The sequence below is a fragment of the Anas acuta genome, chromosome 27, assembly GCF_963932015.1.
Source record: "Anas acuta chromosome 27, bAnaAcu1.1, whole genome shotgun sequence".
Classification (NCBI taxonomy): domain Eukaryota; kingdom Metazoa; phylum Chordata; class Aves; order Anseriformes; family Anatidae; genus Anas; species Anas acuta.
The window spans coordinates 837,078-863,848 of record NC_089005.1 but is presented as its reverse complement, the minus strand read 5'-3'; the positions used below and the strand labels follow the sequence as shown (position 1 = coordinate 863,848).

At 53.0% G+C, this 26,771-nt stretch overlaps 1 protein-coding gene across 5 annotated transcripts in view; it reads left to right on the top strand.

Annotated features, from left to right (window-relative positions):
• KCNU1 (potassium calcium-activated channel subfamily U member 1) overlaps positions 1 to 26,546 on the top strand; it is a 202,777-nt gene extending 176,231 nt beyond the window's left edge. For 3 of the 5 annotated variants that reach the window (XM_068662331.1, XM_068662326.1, XM_068662328.1), the window contains one exon: positions 25,505 to 26,546. The gene's annotated coding sequence lies outside the window, so the exon portion shown is untranslated. Of the gene's footprint in view, positions 1 to 17,158; positions 19,604 to 25,504 lie in introns of those variants that run through there. The other 2 variants (XM_068662330.1, XM_068662332.1) reach the window with 2 other exon arrangements.
• The last annotated feature ends 225 nt before the right edge of the window (positions 26,547 to 26,771 follow it).

The following is a 26,771-nucleotide window of genomic DNA, read 5'->3' as shown; positions in this document are numbered from 1 at the left end:
AGAAGTTTGGGTCACTGCTCACTTAGGACTTCTGCAACCTCCTTACTCCTAGCGCCGCTTTTGCTGCACTTGGCGCGGGTAAGCCCTCAGCAGCGGGATCTGTACAAGCACATACCAAAGAAGTGGCCCAACCCTTGATGAGTTTACAGTCCTAAGAGATCTCCCCCATCAGAAGTGAGCGTTTACACTGGTGATTCTGGTTTTATTGAGCCCCTCGGTGCAGCTGTGGGTGCCCAAGGTGCCACCCCCAGCTCGTGAGCCACCTCCCAGCGCCCCAACAAGCCGCACGAGTTCCGAAAGTGATTACTTCTCTGGGAGGATGTTTACCTTCCAAAGCCGCCTTTTCCTTACGTTTAAACAGAAATGTTTCCTTTTCTAAACAGTTTACATTTGTGATTCCAGAGGTATCCAGCTTGCCAAAACCACCAGTATTTGTCTCACTTTAAATGCATTTATATGCTAATGCAGACAGTCCCTCCTGCTTGCACACATACCACACACAACTGTACAGAAATTACTCTTTTCTTGCTAGATTTACAAAATATGACCATCAAGCATCCTTTGGATTCATCTGTGTTAATTGAAACCTATTTACCACCCTCTGCTCGTGTGATACAGGCATTCCTGGTGATAAAGCAGGCGCACACACCTCTGGATTATCTGTCCAGACTTGACAAATCGGTGCCACGTTTGGAGGAGGAGGAGAGGGGAGGAAGGAAATGTAATTTCGAGGATACAGTTCTGTGTATTGCTGGACAGCAGCTCTCCCTTTTTTATTGCCTTTGGGATCATCTTACAACATTCTCTGTCCAAAGACTTCAGAGCACTTCACAGATATTACCTGATTACAATCTGCAGAGGTATGAAGTACTTTTCCCAAGGTCAATCAGCCACTCATGGCAGGGTTTGTACAATCACTGCGATTTCCAGCCTGCGGAGCCATTTGGAGTATGAAAGACTCCTCTCCCTTCCGCGGGGGAAGCGGGGCGACGCTCTCCTCGCCTCCAAACCTTTTCTGCAGAGGGGAAGGGTGCTGAGGCTGCTGCTCCTGCAGGTACTGGGGAGCTCCCGAGCTCCCTGGGAGCCTTCACTCGGCAGCCCATGGTGAGGACGCCTGCCCTCGGCACTGCTAAAGGCAAGGGGAGTCGTGCCATCGGCTCAGGGGTTTTATCTCCCATCCCCATTGCCCCTTCTGTCCTGTGTGTTCTCTCCTGTTCCCTTCTGCTCCTCCTATCCGTGCCCTTTGCTGTTGCTCACAATTCCCTTTTTCCTCCCTGCTTCTGGAGCTGGAAACACCGCCAGCCCTGTGCTTCATTAGGCGGTGCTCGCAAGCAATAATGAAGGCTGATTAGAAGGATGTACCTGGAATGCTTTTCTGTTGAAAACCGATGATTCAATGCATAAAAATGTTCCGTGCTAACACGCAGGTTTTGTTTAACTGTTTCCTAAAAGCTATGAAAACATTTTGCTTTTAAAATCCCCAAATCTTTCATTTTGACTTCGCTGTTTGGTATTAAGGTCATGTTATAATTGATACACCAGAAAAAAGATTAATTGTTTTGGTTATAGCGCAGTAACAGACACTGGCTTTCTGTCTAAATTTGGGACAATTATTCTTAGGAGGAACCTCAGAACTTCTTATACAATGGAAACTCCATTTTTCAGCCAGCTGTAATAGTAACACCATTGCACCAATATTAATCTTGAAGGGCGCTAAAAAAAATCAAATGGCTTGCTTCTGACTAAGATTTAAAGAACAATGTCATCCCTAAGCCACCTTTCTTCCTTTCAAGTTTTCAAGACTGAAAACTGACACTGGAAGGGAGAAAAAATTGACTTATAGCAGGCAAGTTGGACAACTTGCCAAATCAGCCAGGGCCCAGTAAAGTTCAGCGCTATTCTTCTGGAAAATAATGATGGAAAATTCATTTAAGTATCGTGTATGGCTTTGCTGGGGTGGAGGAGGGAAGGGGCAAATTTAATTCAGGCCCAGAACTCCCCTCAAACGGATGCTGAATGTAAACTTTAGCTGCATTTCTGTCAGACTTAATGGATTTCACTTATGGGAACTATAATAAACAGCTCATTATGGAGTCAGCTGCGGGAGCATTTTGAGCCCAATAGGGTCATTTGTTTTCCAAGGCAGATTTAGTCTAAAGGGGGTGGACAGAATAATCCAGTGTTCAAAGTGTCTATATTAATACCGGAGGAACGGTGACAAAGTGGTATTTCGGGTCTCCAGCAAAGGCCACTCGGACTGAGCACGTCGGGGAGCTCCGGAGATGGCCTGGAGCAGCTGCAGGTTGCTGCTGGGCTCGGGGCAGCCAGTTCTCACAAGGCAGATCTCAGGAAAATCGTCCTCATTAAAAGCCCCAGCTCCTGGAGTCCTGCTATTGCAGAAAACTCGGAACTCTTTTCTCTGTGTGCGAGGAAGTTTCCATCCTTCACGCTTGAAGGGAACTTACGAGTCCCCAAAGCCAAGGAAGGCAGCAGCAGAAAGGCACTGCTCTTTGTTTCCCATGATTTTAAGCTGTGTCCTGAGGAGCCCGGGGAGCCAAATTTGCCACGATGCCCGGGGAGGGAAGGTTTGCCCACGGTAAATCAGGGCCGATGAAGGCGGTGGGCAACGCCGTGTGAGGGTGAGGTCGGTCAGCCCCAAGGGCCGGCGACTGGGGGAGCAGCCACCGCTCTGTGCTCCGAGGAGCTTCTTGAAAGGCTGGATTTCTAAATCAATAAACATCTGCGGAGTCCAGGGCTTGGGATCCGCGTGCACCCTCCGGAGCAGCTCTTCCCCTGCCGCACATCTGGCGGGGGGCTGGGGGCGCGGGCAGCTGCGGCCGAGGCAGCGGCCGCCTTTGTAGCACCATAAATCTCCTCCTCCCCCGCAGCATTAATCCGAGCCATCCCCTCGCCGGGATGAAGCCAGAGGACAGCGGTTTCAAACAGTATGACTGTCAGATTGCTCAGCACGCAATAAATCACACGCAGCATCTTCCCTTTCATGTCTGCTCCGGCTGGGGGACTCGCAGACACTCCTTAAACACTTCCATACCCACCGAGCTGCTCTCGGCGCGCGGGGAACCTTTGTGCCTGTGCAGAGCAGAAGGTAAATCATTCACGGAGGGAGCAGGGGGTGACGGGCTCGTCAAAGGGGCCGGGGAGGCCTCTGCAGGTGCTCGGGGTCGCTTGTTGCTGGTGGCTCGTGCACGTGTGGGTGCACGCACGCACGCACCTCCTGCTCCGCCGTGCAGCACACGTGGGGTCAGCTCCTATGTGAATGGCTCGTGGTAGTGCCAATGAGTGTGAACACACACACACACACACACCCTCACACTTGTGTGTGCACCTCCTCTTGAAGGTGGAAAGCCATTTCTGACTCCCAAGGTAGAAGCAAACACGCTGCCTAGTGGGTAGAGATGTGGATTGCGGTGAACACCGAAGCCAAAGGGTGCGATTGCTGGGTTGTAACACAAAATACGTGGTTTTGTTTTTATCCTTGTTGGTGTTTGGGATTTGGAGAAAGGGAGAGAAAATCCTGCCCTTTGGTTTAGTGAGAGAAGGGCTTGCTCCGTGGCAGATCTCCTAGGTGTCACCCAGCCACTTCTCTTACTTGCTGCTGGCCACTGGCTCCTGCCATGGATGTTGAGACACGTCCAGAGAGGGTGAAATCAAAGGCCGTGTTGGTAGAGCTGCAGAGGGTTGCTTCTTCAAATTTCCTGCTTAATAGTACTAAAAAAAAGTCCCTGTAAATTCAGTCCAGGAGACGCACTGGTTTGTATCCCCTACACTGGCACTTGGAGATGCCATTGCTGTTGCCGTTGTGCACGCTTTGAGAGGTTCTGTGCTGGAGGAATGATCTCCGCTGGGTGATGACCCTTAAGGCGTACCTATTCTAGGAGACGACAAAAGAACAGGGTACCCAGGGAAAATAATTTGCTGCGGTAAAAAATAGCCAGTCTTCATTGTGGATCAGCTTGGTTTTGAGTTTTATTCCTGAAGAAGCTGTTGATATTTTGAGCTCTTTGGAGGTCAGCCTCGTAATTTCTCATCCCTTAATTACGATACCATTTGTTAAGCCGATGAATGTTATTAATCAAAACTGACTAGGCAGTGGAACAGACACGGGTCAGGGTATCATTGCAGCCTGTCCTTAGGTGTTTCTGTAGCTGGCCTCTGGGTCATCTTTGGTGGGTGTTGAGGAGAAGAAATCAGCCCAACTCGGCGGAGCAGCTTCCATGCAGCTGCTGGGAGCAAGCTCCGTGTCCCCGGGGTGCTGCAGGGGCTGTGCCTGGAGGGGTAAAAATTCCCCTGCTCCCGGGCTGCCCCTGGCTGCCTGCCCCCATCCCTGCCTTTGCCTCTGGCTCCGCAGCATTCACTCCTCTCGAGAAGCACTTCGAGATCTTCAGAGAGTACGATGCCTTGCTGCGAGACTCAAAGCAATTTTAAATATTAATTAAGTTTCTCAGCTCCCTTCTAAAATGGCCGGTTACGGTTCGTATGAAGCGGATAAAAGTGAAGCTGTTTCCCAGAGCAGCGTGGCGGGTCGGTGCTGGAGGCAGGAACGGAGCCAGCCTTAACTCCTCCACCTCGAGCCCTCACGATGCGCAGGAGCAGGGCCTCAATTCTGCTGAGATCTCCGACCTCCTGCCGCCATCCAGGCGAGGCGAGCGCCGATGCGAGCACCTGAGAGGCCTCCGGGCTGCCTCCTCCTCCAGGGCCGGGCTGCTGTGGGAAGCCCTCGGCTGTCGAGGAGCCCCCTCGGTGGGATCCTGAGCCCGCTAGCGGCAGGACCAAGGAAGGAGCCGGGCGCTGGGAGCACACGGCGGGGAGCGGGGGCGCCCAGCTGGCTCTGCTCGGAGCTCCGGTCTGATGTTCGAGGGCTCTCTGGGGCGGAATATATTTACCTTCTTTGTAGCTGGCTGTAACTCACAGCCCTGCAAAGCACTCTGCCAATACAGCATTTGCTGATGTATAGCTACAGCCATTTTCGCTGTTTCCCTTACTCTGTCTCCGTATAGAATAATATGCGATTAATTGATTTTCTGTCGCTCTTTTAGTACGGAAAATTAATTTTGGAGCAACCTTGTTTTCTCAGGGTATGAATTCTCTACATGCAGAGTAATTCCGCTCCTACATTATTCATGAGAGAAAATAGTGATGGAGTGTGTAACTGAGGCAGCCCCAAGGCCACAAACTGATAGTCTGCGTTACTGATACAACAATATTCCACTGATGCTTCTAAATAATTCACGGCTACAACTCAATTTGGCACCAGGCACGCGGCTCGGGATGTGACTGGTGCGGAGGGGAGGAGAGGCACCTTGGCAGGATGCTGGGCTCCCCAGCGAGAGCGAGGACGGGGGCTGCCGGAGAGCCGGAGCATCGCCTGCGCCTGACGGGGCCCTGGGTGACTCGCCGGAGCTCCTGCAGGTTTTCAGGCACCCGGATAAAAAGGACTGGTGGGAGTCCCTGGAAAGCAGGGTGCAGGCAGAGCCCTGCTGCTGGAGGTGGGCTCGGGATGCTCCCTCGATGCCAGTTTTCCCCCATGTCAGGCACACGGAGAGGGAGCGCAGGCAGGAGCAGCGCTTCCCTGGAAAGCAGCGGGTGGGCACGGAGCTCTCCCACCACTCCAGGGTCAGATGGAGAGGCTTGAATTCTCTGTGTGCGGCCTGGCCAGGGCTTCAGGGCATGGTTCTGGGCTGCAGAGAGGGTTAACGGCCCGCGGAGCGCTCCTCCTGTGAGTGGAAAATGGCAGGGGCCTTCCCCTCCCTCCTCCCTGCCTCTGGCAGCCGCTGCGCTGAGCAGGTCCAGCTGACGATGGAGTGAGGGAGAGCCTTGTCCTGGCACCGGCCTCCCTTTAGATTAATGACTTGCGATGAGATGCCTAAGTCACATATTGGGATTTTTCAACATTGAACTGTACCTGGCACCCTGCAGCCATTTATCACAGGGCTGCAGATGGAAGGCAGCAGCAGCAGGACTCGCGCAGGGCCAAGAAACACAGCTTCCCAGCCAGCCTGCTGGTGGGGTGGGGGGGCTCTGGTGCGTGTGCCTGTGTGGGTTTTTTTTTTTTTTTTTAATCTAAAATGATAAATCTGATTTCTTCAGGATATTGGAACAGCTGCAGCTGACCTGGCTATTTATCTGACAGATCTTCGGGGTGTACGATAACAGCTCTTAGAGGATGGATGTGGTGTTATAAGCTGTCCAGGCACAGAACATGATTAATGGGATTCACGGAGATAAACAGATGCGGGGGGGAGAGCTCACGATCTAAGAAAATCCCCTCCCTGGACTGGGAAACCATTGGTGAGCTGGAACGGGACCAGGAGCTGAAGCTCTCCCGGAGATTTGGCACCCCAGGGGTGCCAAGCACCCTCCCTAGCTCCCCCTTTGAGGCCCACTGATGCCCACACCAAATTGCGCAGTTAGATGCAAATTCTGGAGTTAGATGATCTTTAAGGTCCCTTCCAACCCAAACCATGACACAAGTCCGTGGTTCTTTGGAGCCACTGTGCTCGGACACTTCCCAGCTGCCCTGCCGGGTCCCCAGCCCCGTGGTTTGCTCTCCTAGGACGGGCACATTGTGTTCCTGGGGCCCGCCTGTCCCTGGCACATTTTGGAGGCTGTGTAGCAACAACTTGGGGCAGTGAGTCCTGGTTCCTCCCGGGCACCAAGGGGAATCGCTGGGCTCTGGTGGGGCACAGTGCCTGAGAGGGAGGGAGAGACGGGAATCAAAACACCTTGGTGCAGAAATTCTCGCAGAGGGATGGATCAAATAAACACCGAGATTAATTAATCACTAATAGCATGGACAAAAGGTGACCCTTCGGCATTTACAGACTGAAGACAGTGGGGTCAGGATTGAAGAGCATTCATCTTACATTAGCAGAACCCCAGCCTTGCCAGAAGGGAGGAAGAAATCCCTTCGGTTCATGCAGAGGAAGCTCGAGCTTATTGCTTCCTGCCAGGTCCACGGCTGCATTTTTATGAAACACCTGCGATGAAAAAAAGAACATAAACCTGAGAAAATTAAACAGCCGTCCCAGAGGAGGGCTGCAGCCCCGCTCCCCACGGCCAGCAGCCCGTGGGTCAGGGGCCGCCGGCCGCGCTCCCTGCAGCGGCGCCCGGCGAGGTTTTGTCGTCGGTATTAATAACGGCGGATCAATTACAGCGAGCAACTGGGGAAACGGATTTCGAAATCCTTCCTCTTTACTGCTGAAGTTGGTGTGTGTGTGCATGTGTAATGCTAGCAATACAAGCCACCAGAGATGAGCTATAAAAGGTGCTTTCTTTTGCCTCCAAATTTTGCTCTGTGGTTGCTCTGTAGCATGCACCAGATGCAGCAGCAACAGCGCAAGGCCTATAACCTCCTTCCAAATGGTAATAAATCCCACAAGACCCTAACACGCTTGTAATTTACAACTCTGCTAAAATGAACATTATTTCAAGCTAAGCGTATTCTCCGAGGTGCAGGAGGAATGTGGCAGCTTTCCTGCTGACAGCGGAGTTTCTTTTTTTAAATGTCATGCATTCACTTTCATTACTTCCAAATAATTGCCCAAAAGATCAGCAGCCGGACGAACGAGAGCATTTTATATCACTGTTAGACGCTTCCATCACTGGAAAAAAGCAGCCGCGGGGACTTGCTCCTGGTCACGGTGGGAAACCACTGTCTGTTCAGCTCCTGGAGCCCACCAAGCCGAGCCGGGGGGCTTCGGGCGCAGCTCGGAAAGCAAAGGGGCCCTTTTAGCACAGGGCCGAGGTGGGATGAGGAAGGCTTCACGTCCTTCCTGCGGGGTCCTTCCCGGGAGACTCCTAGGAGAAGGGGGATGAAGGGGAGCTCCCCTGCTCCTCCTCCTCCTCCCTCCTCGGTGTTTTTCATAGGAACTGTCCAGAAACGTCGGCCGGCGGAGGCAGCCCCACGCTTTTGCAGAGCAGGTCCAAGACAAACTCCAGATCCTGACTGTGAGAGCTCTGTGGCCTGTAATGCAAGCCCTCAAGGAAAACTGTAAATGTAGGAGCTATTGGCAAAATTCAGATCTGGCCTGGGGCTGGAGCGGCCTCTCCCACAGTGGGAGGTTTGATCCCGGGTATTGGCGCAGGCTGCATTTCAAACTATCTTTAACAGCTGGAAAACAAGATCTTTTTAATCTATGTATGGTTTTCTTCCTGCACTGGAAGGAGAAAAAGAAAGAAGGGGGGGCAAAAAGACAAAAATCAAAAGCTGGATGAAGCCCCTGGATGATGAGAAGCATGAAGGAGAATTAAGGAGCAAAAAGCCCATGCCACTGTTAATCACTCTGCAGCTCCTAGTCCGAGGCCTCGAATGGTCTGAGGGCTCAGATCGTTAGCACAAAGCGATGTCCTCTCTGGAAAAGAATTTCTGATTGACTTCATGGCCAGTGCTGGGGGCTGTGAGCCCGAGCCCCCTTGTGACAGTGCTCGAGTGCAGCCGGGGCAGTGCTCCCTCATGGCAGGTTTCTGGTTTAGAAGATCGGTTGTTCTTTATCAAAAAAAAAAGGCAGACCCCCAAAATCCCAGACACCCAGGGCTGCAGAAAGCATTCTGCTGTGTCTCATTGAGGGCTGGGGGCTGCGTGCCTGCCCACCCCCCCCAAGGGATGCCAGGGAGCCCAGGGGCCTGGGGCAGAGCATCCCCGGGCTGGGGACCGGCAGAGTCCTGTGCTTCAGTGCCTTGTGTCCTCTGCATAAATGCAATTTTCCTGAATGTCAGAGGAAAGCATTACAGATAACACACTGTGTGTGACTCTGACCCAGTAAGTGCTGAAATCACAGATCTCATTATTCTGACATGATAGAATTTTTTCCCCTCCCCGCTGCAACCCTGCTGCTGTTGTTTTCCAGACTGCAGACATAATTGCCGAAGGTGCAAAGCCTCCGCAGACAAATACGTCTTGCTTACTTCCCTAAATCTAGCAAAATGCCAGTTCTGTGTGTGCATAAGCAAACGCTTTTAGATCACGCTCACAAGCAGCGCGGATTTCCATAGGGTGCCAGTCACAGCCAGGCTCACCTTAGGGACGTGCGAGACGGGGCGGCGCGGGGGACGCGCGGCTCGCTGGCAGTCCCAGGCTCAAGGATTCAAGGCTCTGTTTGCCAGGCAGGGTGCTCGGTCAGGGCTGTCACATCAATGAGAGGAGCCCTGCAAAAAATTGTGCAAAAAAAAGGGAATTTTCTGCACTTGATCGAGCACGGAGAGCACGGGAGGTTGACCATAATTTGGCTGGGTTGGATAACAAGGGGCTTGCTGAGCAATATTTGGGTGCCTCTCAGGGCAAGGGACACGTGGGGACACGGAGGCTGGTGGCGATGCTTGCAGCCCTGGCACCAGCACCAGTGTCCTGCATCTGTGCAGGGCTGCATCCGTGCTGATGGGCTCTGTTAGCAGGCAGCAGTCATTAGCTCGGATGCCGTCAGGGAACGAGCCTGCTCTTGGAGCTGTTCAAGCATCTCTGCAGGGCACCAAGAAGCACAGCGAGAGCACTCGGCTGCTTTCTGCTGCCACCCAGGCTTGCAGAAGTCCTGCTTGGAGGCAGGGGTGCACATGCCTGCTTGATTGCTTCACCTCTGTCAGTTAATTTCTGTAGTGGGTATGTTTTAATCAACTTTAGGAATCCACCTTATTGTCAAGAACCCTAAATACTTGTAGTCGCAGCATCATCACGGCAGTGCGGCAACTGGGCACGGCCCTGAACAGAGCCGGAGGGAGGAAGAGCTGCAAAGTTTGCTCTTCAGGAGCAGGGAGAAAGGACACATGCCCGAGGACCTTGGGCTGCAGAAGGCAGGCTGCTGCAGGGCAAAAATGCCATTAGGAGGATCTGCCAGGTGTGAAGTCCCAGCTGAGCCTGCCTTGCGTCCTCCCAGGCTGAGGGACTTTCAAAGCACCTGCATAGCGAGCACAGCTCAGCAGATGGTGGGAAAGAGAAGAAGGGTGAATATTAGCTTGAATTTGGAGTGGTTTTGTGATGCCACTGCATTCATAGCCCTCTACTGCAACTTTTCTTCAGGTGTTTGTGAAGTGGATCATCAATCCTGGCACAAGGGCTGGTAATGGACGGGGTGCTTGTGAGCAGGGGCCAGGTCTGACATGCAGGTGTGGGCTTTCACTGTGGAAATGCCCCAGTTTGGAAGCGGTTCTGCTCTGGGAGGGTTGACAAAGCAAGAGAGCCGAGAGGTGATTTGTATTGTCCTTGTGATGTCCCTGCCGTGCAGGAGTTCATATTGCCATTGGCCTTCGTACAGCCGAGTTATTAATCAGAGACCAAAACCAGTTCCGTGTGATTGAGGTCACCAGTTGCACGCTCTGAATGGTGAGACTTGAAGGGCAGCAGGGAGAGCAAATGTTCCTGGGGAGCCGCCGGGCTGAGACAGGACCGCAGGAAGGGCTCTTTACCACAAACTGGTGAATCAGAGATAACAGACCTTCACAGATAGCCCAGATCTGGTTAAAAAGGAGAATATCAGAGGGTTAAATTAATCAGATAAATTGCTCACTCTGAAGAGTTTGGCCAGCTCTTGTCACAAGAGAGTGCACGGCTAAAGAAATGCTGATAGAAATTTAAGTGTGTGTATTACCCCTCATCCACACAGACCCCCAGGTACCCAACAAACTTCAGAGGCATATATTTCACTGACATTTAGGGCGATCGTTTTGTCTTGCTGGCACATCTCACCCTGCCTTCTGCCACAGCCTGGGGAAGGCTCTTGGTGTGCTTTATCCCCAAATCTCACCACAGTCCGATGGCCTTTGGTAGCCCGCTGAAACACGGCCGTGCTCTGCTTACAAACCCCAGCAGCTCTGCACAGGGCCCGGCCGCCGGAGGAGCTTCCCGGCAGGAATTTCTCTCCGGCTCCCCGGGAGGTTTTGGCAGTCTAGTCTCTGTCCAAACAATCATTATGAGAGCCTTGTTCAAACACGCTCGTGTTTGCAGAGCTGTGCGGCGGGGGGTCGGATGCAGCAGAAGGCGGGGTGGGGGCAGCAGGCAGGGGGCTGACGTCTGGGTTTTCCCCCTTTACCCACTGCTGGTGACCAGTGCTGGCTCTCAGAAGGAAAAATTGCCCCAAAGTTCCCCCACGGCCTGATATTTCAGTTCTGGTTAGGAAAGGCAGCGCATCCCCCTGCCCGCCAGCACAGGCCTGCAGGGTTTAGGAAGACCCCGAGCCCTCGGCACGGCCTCTGCCTGTCCCCACCCTGTTGTGCTCTGACTTTAGTTTTATAGATAGGAAACTGAGGCACCGGGAGATCTGGGAGCCAGGCTGTTTGGTATTCAGGAGCTCAGCTCCTGCTCAAAGCTGAGTTGGATGGAGATGAGTGTCAGAGTGCTAGCACGGGGGCGCAGCCATTTGGGGAGGCTGCGCTGGGCCTTTACAGGCCCAAAGCGCCCTGCTCCTGTTTGAGGGGCAATCCTCCGGTGGACAGGGGCCTGTGGTGGCCATGGTCAAGCAACCAGGAGAGCCTTGCTTGCCCTTTGTTCCTGGGAGGCTTCTCCAAACAGATCTGCCCACTGAGATCTGTGCCACAGCCAGGCCCTGGCAGCGTCCCTGTGCAAAGGGGACTTCAAATCCCCCTGGTCAGAAAAACGCAGGGTACGGATATAAACAAAAGCTTGTAGGGGGATTCCCAGCGTGGCCACAGAGGGAAGAAGCCACACGGCTCCCGTCAGCCACCCCCACACCTGCACGCAGCCGGGCTCCCCGCTCGGGGCGGCGGATGGGGAAGCAGTGCTGGGGAAATGCACTTTGCAGGTCGGCCTGTTACCGTGCACCATGGAGAACGGGCGGCTGCATCCGCTGCTTAAGAGCCTTCCCCCTGTGCAATAACCTCTCATTATTTTTTAATGTTGTTGTAACTTTATGGCTTAATCAGTATTTGCAATTTGTTAGTAGTCCAGGCTGCAATAAAATTGTTTTCCAGGTACTGAAACATCCTATCAAGGTTTGTAAAGCAGTGGTTCTTAGTTTATCACACTCATAAAAAGCACTGGCAACTTGACAGATATAATAACTTTTTTTATCAAGTGTCTAATTTGAGAGGAAATTAAGCCATACATTACATGCCGATCTGAGCTGGAATTGGAAAAAGACCCAGCCACCCCTCTCCCCACCCCGGCGAGTTTCCTTTCTCATCCCAGCTTCTTCTGCACAGCAAAGACTATTTAGAGCTGGCCGTGCTTCTGCATTCGCTCTGCAGTATCCTCAAATTGTGTGTGTATTTTTACAGGGCACTGCACACTTAATAAAAAATTATTTATGTGGCCTGCATTGATGTCACAGCAGTGAAACAATACCTTTCCTTTACTGCAGCAAGGAGCGGTGATTTATACGAGTGCCTGGAAAAGCTTCCTCGAAATGCAGTGCAGATGCTCCAGGCCACTGTAACAGCCACTACATCCCGTTTAGTGACGGGCCAGGGTTTTTAAATCAGGTGGCTCTGGGTGCTTCCCTTCGTGGCAGCCATTTCAGGGTGCCCTGGGGACCTGGGACTTCATCGGCACGAGGGAATCTGTCCCTTTCCAGGCCATAATAATTGCATTTTTGGCCTTAGAATTCTGGTCAGTCTGAATCCCATCCCCTCCCCGATCCCTAACCTATCTACTCAAAATAGCATTACTGAGCTGAGTGATGTCTGCTCTGCAGTTGTCCCAAAAGCCTCCTTTCTGTAGCAAGGCTTTAGTTGCCCTGGGCTGTGCTTCCAGATGTGTGGGGTCGGGGGGCTTGCACAGCCCCAGGGTAGCCCCCAGCACCCCCAGCCCCTTGCCCTGCTCCTCTCACCAGCTCCTCTCCCTGCTGCAAAAAATCTGTGGTGGTAATTGCGGAGGAGAACACAGCCTATCCTCAGGCAGTCATTTTAAGGATAATTATTTTGGTGGTTAATTCCAGTACTGATTTTCCCACATTCCCATAAGTGGTACCAAAACGCCAATAAACAATTGAGCAAGTAGCATGGATCACCCGGAGATAGCTTTCTAAAATAAGACTCTCAAAGCAATGCCCAGGTCTCCCATTGTCTGATGCACTCTACAGGCAGCGCCTCGTCCTCGAGCGTTGCAAAGTTTAAACGCTTGCTGAGGCCAGAATGAATTTGTGCTGGAAGCCTGGAGTAGGAGTCAGACGCTGCCTGCGAGCCGCACACTGTATTTGTTTAAATTTTCATGCTAGCGAATGTCTGTGACACAGGAGACAGGTTTATGGAGAGCGAAAAAAAATGTTGACAAATGGCCCAGTAATCAACTGGAACATGCAATAAATCATTGGAGTGCCAATAACACTTCCAGGACGAGTTGCAAAAGGTCATTACGATGCCACCATGTATCATGCAGCGCCAAACAAAGCAAACAGAACATGTTGGGAATAGGATTATGGGAGAAGCATCTGTCAGTTCTAATTAAGAATTAACTGTGGATCCTATATAAAAAGATGTGTGGTTTATTCCTATCTCTCTCCTTTTCCCACTTAGCTCTCCATTTTTCCCTCTCCAAAATAAAACTCAATTACTTTAAAAAAAAAGCCCTCTGTCATTTAATCTATTCAACAGCAGCAAAAATAACCCAATGTGACAAAGAGTGAGGGCTGGCGGGGAGGGACGGGCTCTCTCTGGCTCTGCAGCCCAGAGCTGGGTCCTGGGCTCACGCGGCCGCGGTGGCCACAGAGGGCAGGAGGTGTTTGAACCACGATGCTTCAGCCCCCGGGCATGGGTAGGGGTAGAAATGGAGGGAGCAGGGAGGTTGAGAATGAGGTTATTTTGGGTACCAAGGAAAGGAAATTGGAGATGAAAGAGTGACAAGATAGGAGAGCTGAGGAGGGGAAGCCCAGTGGAGAAGCACGGAGTGGCTGCATGATGCGCCCGGGGTCCCAGGGGCTGTGGGGTGGCACAGAGGGGACGAGGACCCCCAGCCCATTTCCAGCACATGTTGGGGCCGTGCCTCTGCCCCCAGTCTCTGTGATTTTGTCCCCTCGTGCTGTTGGCAGTGGGCCATGAGGAGCAGTCAGCGTGAGCATCCCACCACCCAGCAGCACCGCGCACCTCCTGCCTCCCACCCGCTCGGCCCTCTCCGCCCACGGGCGCCCCTTGCTCTCTCCCCATTAACCCGAGCTGTGTTTTATCATGTGGGCGCCTCTCCCAGGGCTCCTGCTGAGAGGGCTATGCAAGCAGCGTGCTTTTCTTTATTATTTTTTCCCTTTCTTCTCCTCTGTATTTCCAGGCCTCTTTTCTGCTTAAGTTTGCATTTCTCCTTTTTTCTTTCCTTTTTTTTTTCTTTTTCTTTCTGCTGACTGAGACAAGACCGTGTCCTACTTCAACATCCCAGGATTTGTTACAACTTCAAGGTGCAGGTTTATGGCCACGGTTGTCCCGTTTATGGTACAGTTCTTCTTATGGGTTCTAATAAACTTTGTAGCTCCAGGGTGCTCTTAAATCCTGATATGAAAGATAGAGAAGAATCATTATTTAGTCCAACTAAATATAGGATACTTCACCCTTGAAGGCTGAGGATAATGTTTCTCTCGCAGGTGTGGAAAGCCCCATAACTCCTGTGCACAGCAAGTGCAGCTGCAGGAAAAATAATCAATGCTCCCTGTGGAAATAAGTGTGCTCACCCCGAGTGGGACGGGGGGAAATGATGCCAGCCGGGATGGGCACAGCTTAGGAGGGATCCTTTAGCACAAGGAAACAACATTAAAACTCGAGAGGAGTTGCAATAAGCTGGAAGGGGTTTTACCCAAGCAGGGTGTAGCTGGCAGGAGCTGAAGCCACCCCTTGGTAGAGTTACGAGGCCCTGGATGCGATCTCAAGCATGCACGTGCCATTTTCTTCTAAGAAAGTTCAGTGCCCAGTATTTGGTTTTCCACGTGGGTTCAGTTTTGCAGCTAAACCAGCATGACTCCAGCACACAAAGGCGAATGGACAGCACGTGGCATGGCACGGCTCAGCCTGGGATCATGGTATTGCAGGAATGCACTGCGATGGTTTTCTTTGTAGTTTGGTAGCAGCTGGTTGACTTTGGGGTTGTTTGTACACTTACAGCAAGCTCACCCTACCTGCAGGCACACGATGTGCGAGGCACTTCCATCACTACCTGGCTGGGGATCGAGGCGGGTGCAGGTTATACGTTAGCTAAATCTTGCTGCTCTGTATCCTGCCTTGCTCCTCCTAGGATGTCGATTCCGTCTGAAATATGCTTGAACACTCCAAGCACCAGAGGCTAAATTATGAGAGCAAAAACCTCGTTCATCTCCTTAAGCTTGTTCATCTCTTAGAAGCGTCTGGCCTGGCTCTGCCTTTTAGCTTGACCAAGGAGGGGCTGTGCCGGGGGTGGTGGCACTGGTCCTTAGAGGGAGCCCAGCCCAGAGTTTGCTGCTTTCTCTCTCTGTGTCCTCCACCTGTGCGACGGAAACATTTCCCCTGTAACTAAAGGCTGGATTTTTTTCCAGCAGAAGTGTTGGGCAAGAGGCTTTGTCCCTGGTGCGGGGCCGAGGTGTGGGTATCTGCGTGCGTCTGTGGCTCTGTGTTTGTGCAGCACAAAGGCAGCACATCAGCGTATTTATTTCAGGGAAAATCTTTTTTTTTTTAATAGTTTTTTTCCCCTTCCCTCAGCTTTCCCAAATCCTGTCTGGTTTCTATTTTGTCTCTGGGAAGGAGAAAGGAGGTCAAATTAGGTGGAAAGGGCTAAACAATTTTCCACTTTTTTTTTTTTTTTTCCAATGTGTATTTTCCCTCTAAAATTTCTTCAAAGTAGCAGCAAAGTCCATGTGGTGTTTAATGGGGCCTGGGACCCTCTGTTCCCAGCTGCACTTATCACCACAAAAATCAGCTGGTCCCATCTTTTTTCAGTAGTTCCCATACACCAACAATTATTTTGTTATGAAAAAAGAGCAGAGAACGACATAATTGAATTGTTGTTTAGTGTTCTGGCCTCCAAAACAGTCACCTAATTATCATTTCTCTGCAAGCAGCTTGTTTTCCATAAAATTTCTGGTTTTGTCCTTAACTGAAATGATAGGTTGTTTGTAGGGGACAGGAAAGCAAATTGATGGAAGCTGCGAGTGAACTTTCAATTAAACACAACACCTCTCTAAAGCCAGCGCTATTTATGATTATGGTGTGACGGGAGGAGGGTGAAATGGATTTGAAGATGTAACCTTGCAACCACTGCGGGTTCATTAAAATTAAAATCCTGCGTAAAGTGTAAGAGATGCCCTGTCAATTGGCTTGGCTGTCTAATTCTGCTCTCACCATAGCAAGATTGCCGTGCTGTAGCAGGTTTCTCTTATTAAAATCTATGGGTCGGAGTCGAAAAGGAAGAAATCCAGCCCACGCTGGTGGTTTACACATCTCTCCCCGCACAGTGCAAGAGGGGGACCTTGGATTTGCTTCTCACACACTCCAAGATGAGCGTGCACATCCACATGTGCTTATGGACACCCAAATGCATGTGCTGGGGCAGGTTGGATGAAGGGCAGAGCTTGCTCAGAGGTCATTGGAACCATTGCTGAAGAGCTTTTGGGGGGACCCCCATGGTTTGGGGTCTCTTGTGTGTTGGCAGCAGGACAGGAGGAGGCAGGAGTCAAACGTCAGCCCCCAGCCCAGCGCCTGCACCGGGTGCCGAGCATCTCTCAGGCTTCCCCAGCCTTTTTTTTTTCCTTTTTTCTTTATACATCGTCTGCTGTCGCAATTATTCCTGCTTGTGCATGAATGATTTGGTGCCACTTTTGGCGCGGCTCCGGGTTCATCCCTCCCGCAGGAAGCTCCCGACGAACCCGGCAGCCCTTGCACAAACACGGGCACTCTCCATGAGGTCGTGGCAACAACGAGTCACCCCTGAGCCGACAGCAAGCCCGGAGCAGCAACCTGCCAGGAAAGTTTCCTTTCCTCTCCCTGATCCCTTGAACTGGTTACTCATATTTTCTGTGGTTCCTGCAGGCCTCCAGCACGGTCAGCCCCAGCCGGCCCGGCCGCTAATGCAGGCGCTCTCAGCAGCTAAAAGCACGGAGGCGGTGCTGCCACTAAAACAGCTACTTGATTGTGCTCACGAGTATAAATAATTGTTTTTAAACTCATTGAAAAGGCCACAAAGTAAGAAACCAGCTTGTTTGCTTCTTCAGATTTATGCAACTGTTTTGTTTTTTTTTTTTTAAAGGGTGCGTCTCCCTAAGCTCTAGGTGTCCTTGGCACAGCTACAGCCACTGCCATGGGCTGCTGCTGGGTGAGCCACACCAGGAGCCTGAAACCCTCCCGAAATGTGCCCTTCCAGCAGCCTCTCTGCATTTACACTGAGCGGGCTCCTCCTCAGCAGATGTTCAGGACTCAGCGCTCAGGCTTACACGGAAGAACTTCCAAACCAAACCATCTGGAAAGGAAAACAGCAAAGGATTTGCGAGCGATTTCCCTCCTCTGCCGCACCTCCTGCCTGGCGTCCCTGATCCCAAAGTCACAAGGAAGGATTAGAGAGGAGAGAAGGGGAGCACCAGGGCCGGGATCAGGAGGAGAGTGTCAGGGAAGAGATGTTCCTGGCACGGCTGCAGCTGCTGCTGCGAAACACGGCGGCGAGGCGAGGCGAGGCAAGGCACGGTGCGCACCTCGAGCAGGCAATGCCAGGCGCTGGCAGTTCGGGAGCCAGGAGGGCCCATGGGGCTGCAGCTCCTTCCTCTTTGCCATTTATCCCTGCTTCCTCCCACCTTGCCGAGGAGCTGTGCCTCTCGGTGTCCCTGCTGGCACGGGGACAAGTGGCCTGGCTGCAGGGCTCTCCGTGTGAGTTTCGCCCTCTCGCTCAGCGCAGGAGCAGTAAATCGCAGCAGGATTGGGCCGGACCCTGCTCCTCAGACCTTTTGCAGCATCCACAAGATCAACAGCATTTACGCTGCCTCTTGGCAGGTTTTAAATCCACTGTGCTTTATGCCAGTGCCTGAACCTCCCCGCTACCCATCACCGAGGGGCTCTGCACACTGCTGGTGAGCGCGCACATCCCCAGCAGTGCTTCGAGCCCCACCACCCTGCGTGCTCCCACTCCTGGCACTCATCACAGCTCATCACAGCTCACACCAAGGCTGGGAACCTCACCTGCACCCTGGGGTAGCCCCAGGTGCTGGGAGCAATCCTGCCTCACCTGTGGCAGGCTGATGCAGAGCTCCTCATTTTGGGGCCCCTGGGGCTGGGGAGGGCTCCTCGGCTGGCTCTGCCCCCGCCTTTCTCCCCATTTCCCACTGTGCCTCCTGAACTCTGGCTTCGGGAAAAGCTGGGGCTGACCAGAGAGCTTTGGGCTCTTTCCGGATAAAGGATTATTACAATTACCCTTAATAGCAGTAACAGCGCATTAGCTTTTGTAAGGCTGTTACATCTGGTGGGCACATGGGAGCCCATTACCGAGCAGGCTGTGGTCCCGGCGTTACGCTGCTGTTAAATTTTCTGCTTGAGGAAGGAAGATGTTGGGCAAAAACTGAGGCTGGTGATGAGCATTGCTCCGGGAAGGCAGAGCCGCTGCCTGCAGCGGGCACCTTGGTGCCAGAGCTGTGGTGGGAAATCCGTGCGTGAATCATGGTGCAGAGCATGTACGAGGGCACGGGTGTTCTTGGTGGGTGCTGGGATCCACCTGCAGGGGGGTGCAGCCCTTTCCTGTACCTTTTTTGGGATCTCTCCAGCCCTCTGGGGTCTCCCCTTCCCCGTCTTCCTGGAGAGAGCTCTCTGCACAGCCCAGGAAATTGGGTAATGAAAGCCGAGTCATACATTCCTGCTTTATGTTTCCAAAGAAGCAAGTGTGACTGTCAGGTTTACAAAAGATTGTTTATGTTCAGTGGCGTGAAATGGGGAGCGAGTGTGCGGAGCAGAGCGAGAGAAAGACTGCCCTGCCCGTGCTGACAGCGCCGCATTCATCCTCCACGCTACAGCAGACAAAGCGCTGGTGCTGCCTGACAGGGGCCATAAATCACCGCTGGGAGATGCTGTACCTACAGCTTATACCATTCCAGATGACAAACACACAATAATCCACACAGCACAGCACTTTTTCTCCCCTCTCTCCCTCGGACTCGCTGGTGCTCGAGTGACGACAGGAGGCACAGAGAAACCTGCAAAGCCCGGAGAGCTGCCGAGGGGCCGCGGGGAGGAGCAGGAGAGGTCGCGGGTGCAAGGAGCACAAAGCCAGGGCCCACCTGAGCCCAGAGCTGCTGTTGGGGCCAAAACCAGGGGCCACCAGTTCACAAAGGGCACAAGGGGGACATGATCGCAGTGCCCAGGGCTCCGCAGCCCCCCAGAGCAGCTCAGGGAAGGCACGCGGGGCCCTGCGTTGTGCCACCTGCTGAATTCTGGCTGTTCCACGTGCTGCTGACGCAGCGCCCACGTGCACTTGGAGACGCAGCCTCAGCTGCAGATGACAGGGTGGTTTTTTTTTGGAGCCCTGATCTTGACTCACCCTGTGCAAACCCTCCGTGGCTGATGTTCCCCAAATGGCACGGGTGCTTCGCTCTGCCTGGCCTGGCTGGCTCCTGCACCCCAAGCAAGGCTCCTGCTTAATCCCTAGCTGAAAATGGGGCTGGACCCCATCACAGCTCCCAGCCACAATAAATCCTGGCCAGAAACACCCCACGGTTCACCTCGCCGGCGTTTTGCCCACCAAAGGCACGCTCGAGCCTTGGCTCTGCCACGTCACCGGGGAGGATTTGCCCAGGCTCCCTTCTGACGCAGAAGTGGAAACAGGGAATTGAAGCAGGAGGCAGGGAGAGGCAGGGTGAGGATGCACTGCCGCCACCCTGGGCTGCAGTTTGTGAGGGAAGGGAAGGGAGAGAGGTCTATCTGGTTGGACAACCCTTAAATCAATGTATCCTAATTAACAAAAGATCTAATTCATCAAAGTGACAGCGACTCTATTTATATCGCCTCCTTCCATGGGGGCTGCTGGGGGTTCAGGGTTGGATGTTTTTTTCCCTTTCCTTTTCTGACAGCTTTATCTTTCCCACACACATTTTTATTTTCCCTTTCTGGGGGAGAATGATTGATAATGAAGCTTTCCTTGGGAACATGGCCGTTTAATTGACATTTTCTGCCTCCCCCCAAAAATAGAGGGAGATGTAGGGGGGGAGCTGGGAAAGAGAGGCTACCTGAGTGTGGGGCTGAGCCGATCTGGAAGGGGAGAAACCTCTGAAAAGGGAGGGCAGAGGTACATGCAAAATGTGTACAGAATTTGGTCACATCCTTCACGGCAGGGTTCTGCTCTGCAAACACCCCCAGCAGGACGCGTGGTCGTGCAGGGATCTTGGCTTCCATTTGGAAAAGCAAACCCTGAGAGCTTGACAACCCGGCTGGATGGCACCTTAAATCTTGAAGTGCATAAAAGGAACCCCAACTGTTTTGTTTTGTTTTAATATCTGGAACCTCGTGGTTCGGGGGCTGGGAGAGCAGGATGCCGAATTGCCGAATAAATACAAGGGCCGTGGCAGCCCCGAATTGCTCCGCTGTTCTCAGCGGGCTCGCTCGCGGGAAGAGTGAGGTTTGGACATGATATAGGAACACAAAAATAGTAATAATAGTAATGAATCCCCGCTCAGCCACTCCTCCCTGCTGCAAGCACGGGAGCATAAAATCCAAGATGCAAAGCGCCAGCCCCGTCTCAGGGGAAGGGGGAAGCTCGCGGGGCTGCCCAGGAACAACCCAGCCCGAACCGAACCAGGCAGCTCGGCCTCCAAAAATCAGCCTCGCTCACAGCACACAGCAAACGGGGGAGCTGAAAGGGCCATAAAATGGAGCCGTCGTCTCCAGGCGGCACCGGGGCATATATCCTGATGTGCCAGGACTACCTGCTCCTCCTGTAGCCTAAACTTCTGATGAACCAACGTGCTTCAGAGCGCATTTATATGCAAAGGCGTATAATATGTCCCCTGTATCTAATTATCTGTCAACCTGAGGCAGTTTGTTTTCCAAATCGGCCTCTCGGCTGTGACTTTATGAGGTCGTAAAGAAAACGGTGCCACTCTCGCGCTGGAGCGCCGGGAGAGCCTGGATCAACAAATTACCATCCTTAATGGTGGCTCCTCGCCGTGCGCTCACGCCCTCCGCCAGCCCCGGCTTGGTGAGCCCCGGCACGGCAGGGAGGGACCCCAGCAGCACCCAGCAGCACCCAAGCTGGGCACAGGTCTCCCATGGGGTCCTGGGCACCCGATTGCATTTGGCCGTGCTGCAGTTTTCCAGGGGCTGGCGGTGAGCTCTGGCCCAGCCACGGTGAACGCGGCACCACGGCGGTGTGAGGCGAGCCGCGGATTCCTCTGCCCACGCCGCTCCTGTGATTAATGATAGAACGGAATTAAAAAGAAGGGGGAAAAAAGAGCGAGGGAGAGGGGAGGGGAGCGGGTCAACAGCTGAGTGCAAGGCAAGTCGCTAGACAGGGAGTAATTAAGATACTTGGGTAAATATGATTAATAAGCTCAAACTGGCAGGGTGTGCAGTAAACAAGGGCTAACCAGATGGTACCCTTTCCTTCCTGACAATGCTGCAAGCTTTGTAAAAACAGGCAGGAAGGCTCTGGATCCTCCCCGCATGCTCAGGGAGGAGGGAGGACTCGGCGCAGGCCAGGGCGGTGAATCACCTGATAGGAATGAGAGCCATTTCCCCTTCATCCCATCGCCCTCATCCCCTCGTCCCATCGCTGGCCCAGCTCTTGTGGCCGTGCCAGGGGTCGGTGCCGTGCCGCTGCCAGCCCTGGCACACGGCCCCAGCCCGCTCGGTGCGTGGGCACAGGCTGAGCTCTGTGCTCATGTCACAAGTGGCCGGGCACTGCAGCTCTGGAAAAAGCCCTCACCAGGGCTCCTCGCTGCTGGTTTCCAGCCAGAACGGCTCGGTTTGAAAAAGTCCTGCCTGGTGCTTGTCCGTGGTGCAAAGCTTTGCGGCTTGGTGCGTGCTCGCTCTCATGGCAGTGCTGTCCATGCAACCCCCGGGCTCTTCTGCCCATAGTTAGCTGCTGCTTCCCCCTCTGCCCTGCGTTGGTTTGTGTCTTGACTTCTTGCAAACCTCTCTCTGAATTTCTGGCACATCGCAGCCACGCGTCCTGCAGTGGTCCGGGCAGGGGGGCGAGGGGCACCGCGGCATCACGCCTGGCACAGCCCGGCACAGCTTGGCACAGCTCGGTGTCCACGGGGCCAGCCCCAGGCTCACTCCTGTCTGCTCCTCTCCTGCCGGCAGCCTCAAGAGCTGGTCAGGAGCTTCCACACCAAGCCCTTCCCTGTCAGAGGATGCCATTTCACCAAAGGTGAAACATTTGCGGAAATGCACTGATTTTGATGAAATTGCATTTGGAAAGAAAAATCAAAGGAGAAAATCATTTCGATAAGGCCAAAGCATTTCAGTTTGACCTTTTAGGAATTAAATGGCATAGGGTTTTTTTCCATTTCAAAACGCATTTTGTTTCAATGTACCATATATATATATCTGTAAGAACTATTGAAACTGGAATTAAATGTTGTGATTATCCCAACCCAGGATGATGTATGGGATTGTACAGCATGGCAAGAAATTAAGTGCAAATAATCTTCTGCTTTGAAAAGGGGAAGGGCAACCTGAGAAATGAATAAAACCTGTTTCTTGCTCCAGCCCTGCTGCTGGAGTGTGGCTGAATGTCTGCGAGTGTGGCTAAATGTCTGCGAGTGCGTAAAATGACATTTGCACGCCCCCCGTGATGCCCAGAGCCAGGCGTTTCCTCACCTAAGCTCATACACATCAGAGCAAAATGTCCTGGACAATATGTTCAGGGTCTCAGAGCTCTCAGATTCCATTTGACTATTTGCTGTCCAGTACTTAGAAAATCAAAAACTTGCCAAGTAGCCGCGGGTACTACCAGCAGGTTAAATCAGCGCTTAGCTTTCAGCTTCCTTGGGACAGGGCTGCTCCTTTTTTTTTTTCTTGCTGAAAACTTCCCACAGCCACCCCAGTGGTGATGGGATCAGTAAATGTTTTATCCTTACGGGGGGACAGGCAGGACACTGGGCACAGGAGGAAATCTGAATCATGAAGATGCCACCCAAGGACGGGTGCACGAGTTGTCTCAGTATTGCGACCAACTCCTCCCAGGCAGGGATGCTGCCCCTTTGTACCCCGGCCCCAAAGTGCCACTTCTGACCCCGCTGTGGGAGATCCCCATCCCCAGGAGCAAATCCCTGCCTGCTGCCTGGCTTTGCAGCATCCCCAGGGGCAGTCCCTGTGCACCACCCCGTGCCATGGCTGGCGAGGGGCTTTGGGTGCTTCCCATCAAGAAAAATCAAACGAGGCTTCGCTGGGAGGCTGCGAGGCACCGCGGGGCTGTGGGAACAGCCAGAGGCTCAGGGGAGGTGGGGCAGAGATTAAAGATAAAGAAGAAATTTTGGCTCATTGGCAGGGCACATATTTTTCCAATATAAAAGCAAATGGGGGAACCCTTAAATAAATTGACTCTATAAAAACGTCCTTTTGTATTACCGCTTCACCTTTTCAGGGGGGAAAACACCAAGGTTTATTTTCATGGGTCCCGAATAAAAATATCATTGCTGCTTCATAATTTCGCAGCACCAACGAGCAGCCCATCGCTGCTTGAAGTACGCCGGCCCCCCTCGGTACCCGCCGCCCGCCCGGCTGCAGGAGCAGCTGCCACGTAATTACAAGTCCTCGTCACAAGTGCGGAGAAACAAGTTGTGGCATTTAGGAAAGGTCTGCAAAAATAGGTGTCAGACCTTAACTAATAGTGATTGTCCTTCCATTCTGCCGTAATTTACATTTAATTCACACATTTCATTTCCATTTAAAATATGATTACAGTGTTTTGAAGCACATCTCACCTGTCCCCTCCTATTAGGGCAGGATGAAAATAACACGAAGCAGCAGGAGCGAGGCTGCCTGCCCCGGGTCTCGGCTGCCGAGCGCACGGAGCCGCTCCTGGTGCTGGAGAAGGGGACGGGGAAAGCTCCCGGGAATGTCACCGGGCAGGGACAGACACACGGACACATGGACACACGGGCACAGGGACGTACGGATGGGGGTGTCCCGGGGGCTGTCTGGCTTTTACATACTGCCGGTGTGTTTGGATGGAGCAGAAATTTGGGCAACGCTTTCCAGTGCTCCCACAGGGGTCGGTGTGTGCTGCACAAGCACAACGCACCGTGCCAGGGATGGGAACGGCCAAAAACGCCCCCGGTGCCTCCTCCTTGCCCTCGGGACTCGCTGATGGGGAGGTCTCGCTCCTCCTGCGGAGGTCTTTCGGAAGGTTTTTTAAACACAAAAAGTCTGGCCTAGAAAATAAATCAAGCTCGCCCTCCCCACCATGTCCTCACCCCACGTCTCCCCGGCGCTGCACCCGCCCACAGAGCGCCGAAAAGGCACGGACGTGCTGATTAATATCTGCTACGTGTAGGGGAAAACAACAACCCCGTAAACAGTATTATTAACCCATGGGCTGGCAATAAATCAGTGTGAGAAGGTGACCTCAGCAATGCTGGAGTAATCCTGTGTGTCAGGGTAAATTTATGAGGCCAATTTTATTGGCCTGTATGACCCAGGCTCCTTGGAGATGTCTCAGTAACAAATCCAATCCATATCATTTATTAGCTTTGTACAGTGTCAGCTCTAAGCATAGGAGGGATCCCATTAAAACGTATTGCTCCCTCTGCAAAAGATGGGCACAAATAAGCTGCGGGATAATTGTCGGCTGCAAGGAGCCCCCGATTAAGAAATCGCTCGTGGTGGATTTGCTCTCAAATCCATAAAGCTGGCCTGGGCCGGAGCTGCTGGGCTTGGGGTTTGAGCTGCCCATCCCTTACCCTTCTGCCCACATGAGGCTGGCTGCCGGGAGCACTGGGAGCACTGGGAGCACTGGGAGCACTGGGAGCACTGGGAGGAGCAGGCAGGATGGCTGCAGCAGGAGGTGCAGGGATGCAGCAGCTCTTGGGAACACATCTCCGGAGCAAGAGCATCAGGGAGCAGATCTTGAATCAGGAGCTCCCCACCAGCAGCTGGAAGTCCTCCTGTGAGCAGGGCAGTGCTGGCAGGGGGGCAGCAGCCCCCTGGGGAGGTTCTGGTGCACCCCAAAAGCTGCAGCGTGCTCAGCACCCCGGGGCCAGGAGCAGCCTTCGTGCCGGCACCGCCCTCGCCTGATCCCTGTTGGCTAACCAGAGCCTGGTGGAGGCAGTTTAAGTCTGTTTGACTGTCCCTGTCATCATAAGGTTTACGGATGGTTAATTTATTCTTTATAGCACAGTCATTGATGGCTGTTAAATCACAAATGAGAGCCAATAAAGGGTGAATTGCAGCTGAAATTACACTGTTTATATGACAGCAGAGTGCTGGCTAAAAGATTCATATGCCGCTGATGAAGTACGTTATAAATTTTAATTACCATAGTTTGTACAAATGACATGTTTGAAATGCTATTGAGTAATGTGACCCTGATAATGAAACTATAAAATAAATCATTAACTTTCTGAATGAGCTTTTTTATTTCCATGCTACATGAAGTAAACTTTCCAATTTATTCCAGTGCAGCCTTCTTCCGAAAAAAAGCGAAGGGAGAAGCATCACGGACCAGCCCCTGCTCTCCGAGGGACACGGACACACGAGGGAGGAGAGAACCATGTGGAGGGGATGTTGGATGGCAGGGACTGGCCCAAGCCAGCCAAAACCCCAAACATCTCGTGGCTTCACCTTCCCTGAGATGGGACGGTGCCTGCTCCTGCAGCCGCAGCCAGCTTAGCCACGGGAGCGCAGAGAGAAGAGCAGGGATTGAGAACCAGCTGAGGATCCATAAAAATCTCGAGCACAGGAGAAAAACTCCCTTAAAGCCAGGGCATAATCAGAGCTCGCTCCTTGGCCAGGCCGTGCTGCTCTCCTGGGAGCTCCCCTGCTCTGCAGGAGCTTTGAGGCGAAGGCAGAGGGGCCGAGCCCGTGGCCGCTCACAGCAGAAGCAGGGATAATTCCCTGCACGGGGCTGAGAGCTGAGCCTTGGTCCAGGGAGGGATTTCTGGGAGTGCTGAGCATGCAGTTAGCAAAGCAGCAGCCTTCGGTTCAGCTCCACTTGCTCAGGACGGGGAGCAGTCCTTAAAGCCTTCTGGAAGGACACTGATATATTGCTATATCACCACAGGTTGCTCTCCGAGGGATGCACAGCACGGCACAAGAAGGAAGCAGACCAAGGGTGCTTGCTTGTCCCTCTGCAGAGGGGTCTGTGGACACCAGGGGTGCCTCACCCGGCCCCAGGCACAGCAACAAACCCCACAGGTTGGGAGCTCCTCCAGCACCATCACTGGCTTCTTCCTCATCTCCTCGCAGAGCCTGGGTTCTTATTCTTCAGGAAAGTGGCCGGGGGTCCCTGCATGTGATGGAAACTCTGGCAGGTGCTGGTTGCATCACACCTGGCAATGGCTCCTTCCTTCCTGCTCCCTGGGCAGCATCCTCACTGCTCCACTAAGGGTCACTCCTCACCAGAGGCCATCCCACCCCATCCTGATCCTCATCCCCATCCCATCCCATCCCATCCCATCCCATCCCATCCCATCCCATCCCATCCCATCCCCATCCCCATCCCATCCCATATCCCTATCCCTATCCCATCCCATCCCATCCCATATCCCCATCCCATCCCATCCCATCCCATCCCATCCCATCCCATCCCATCCCCATCCCCATCCCATCCCATATCCCTATCCCTATCCCATCCCATCCCATCCCATATCCCCATCCCATCCCATCCCATCCCATCCCATCCTGATCCTCATCCCCATCCCATCCCATCCCATCCCATCCCATCC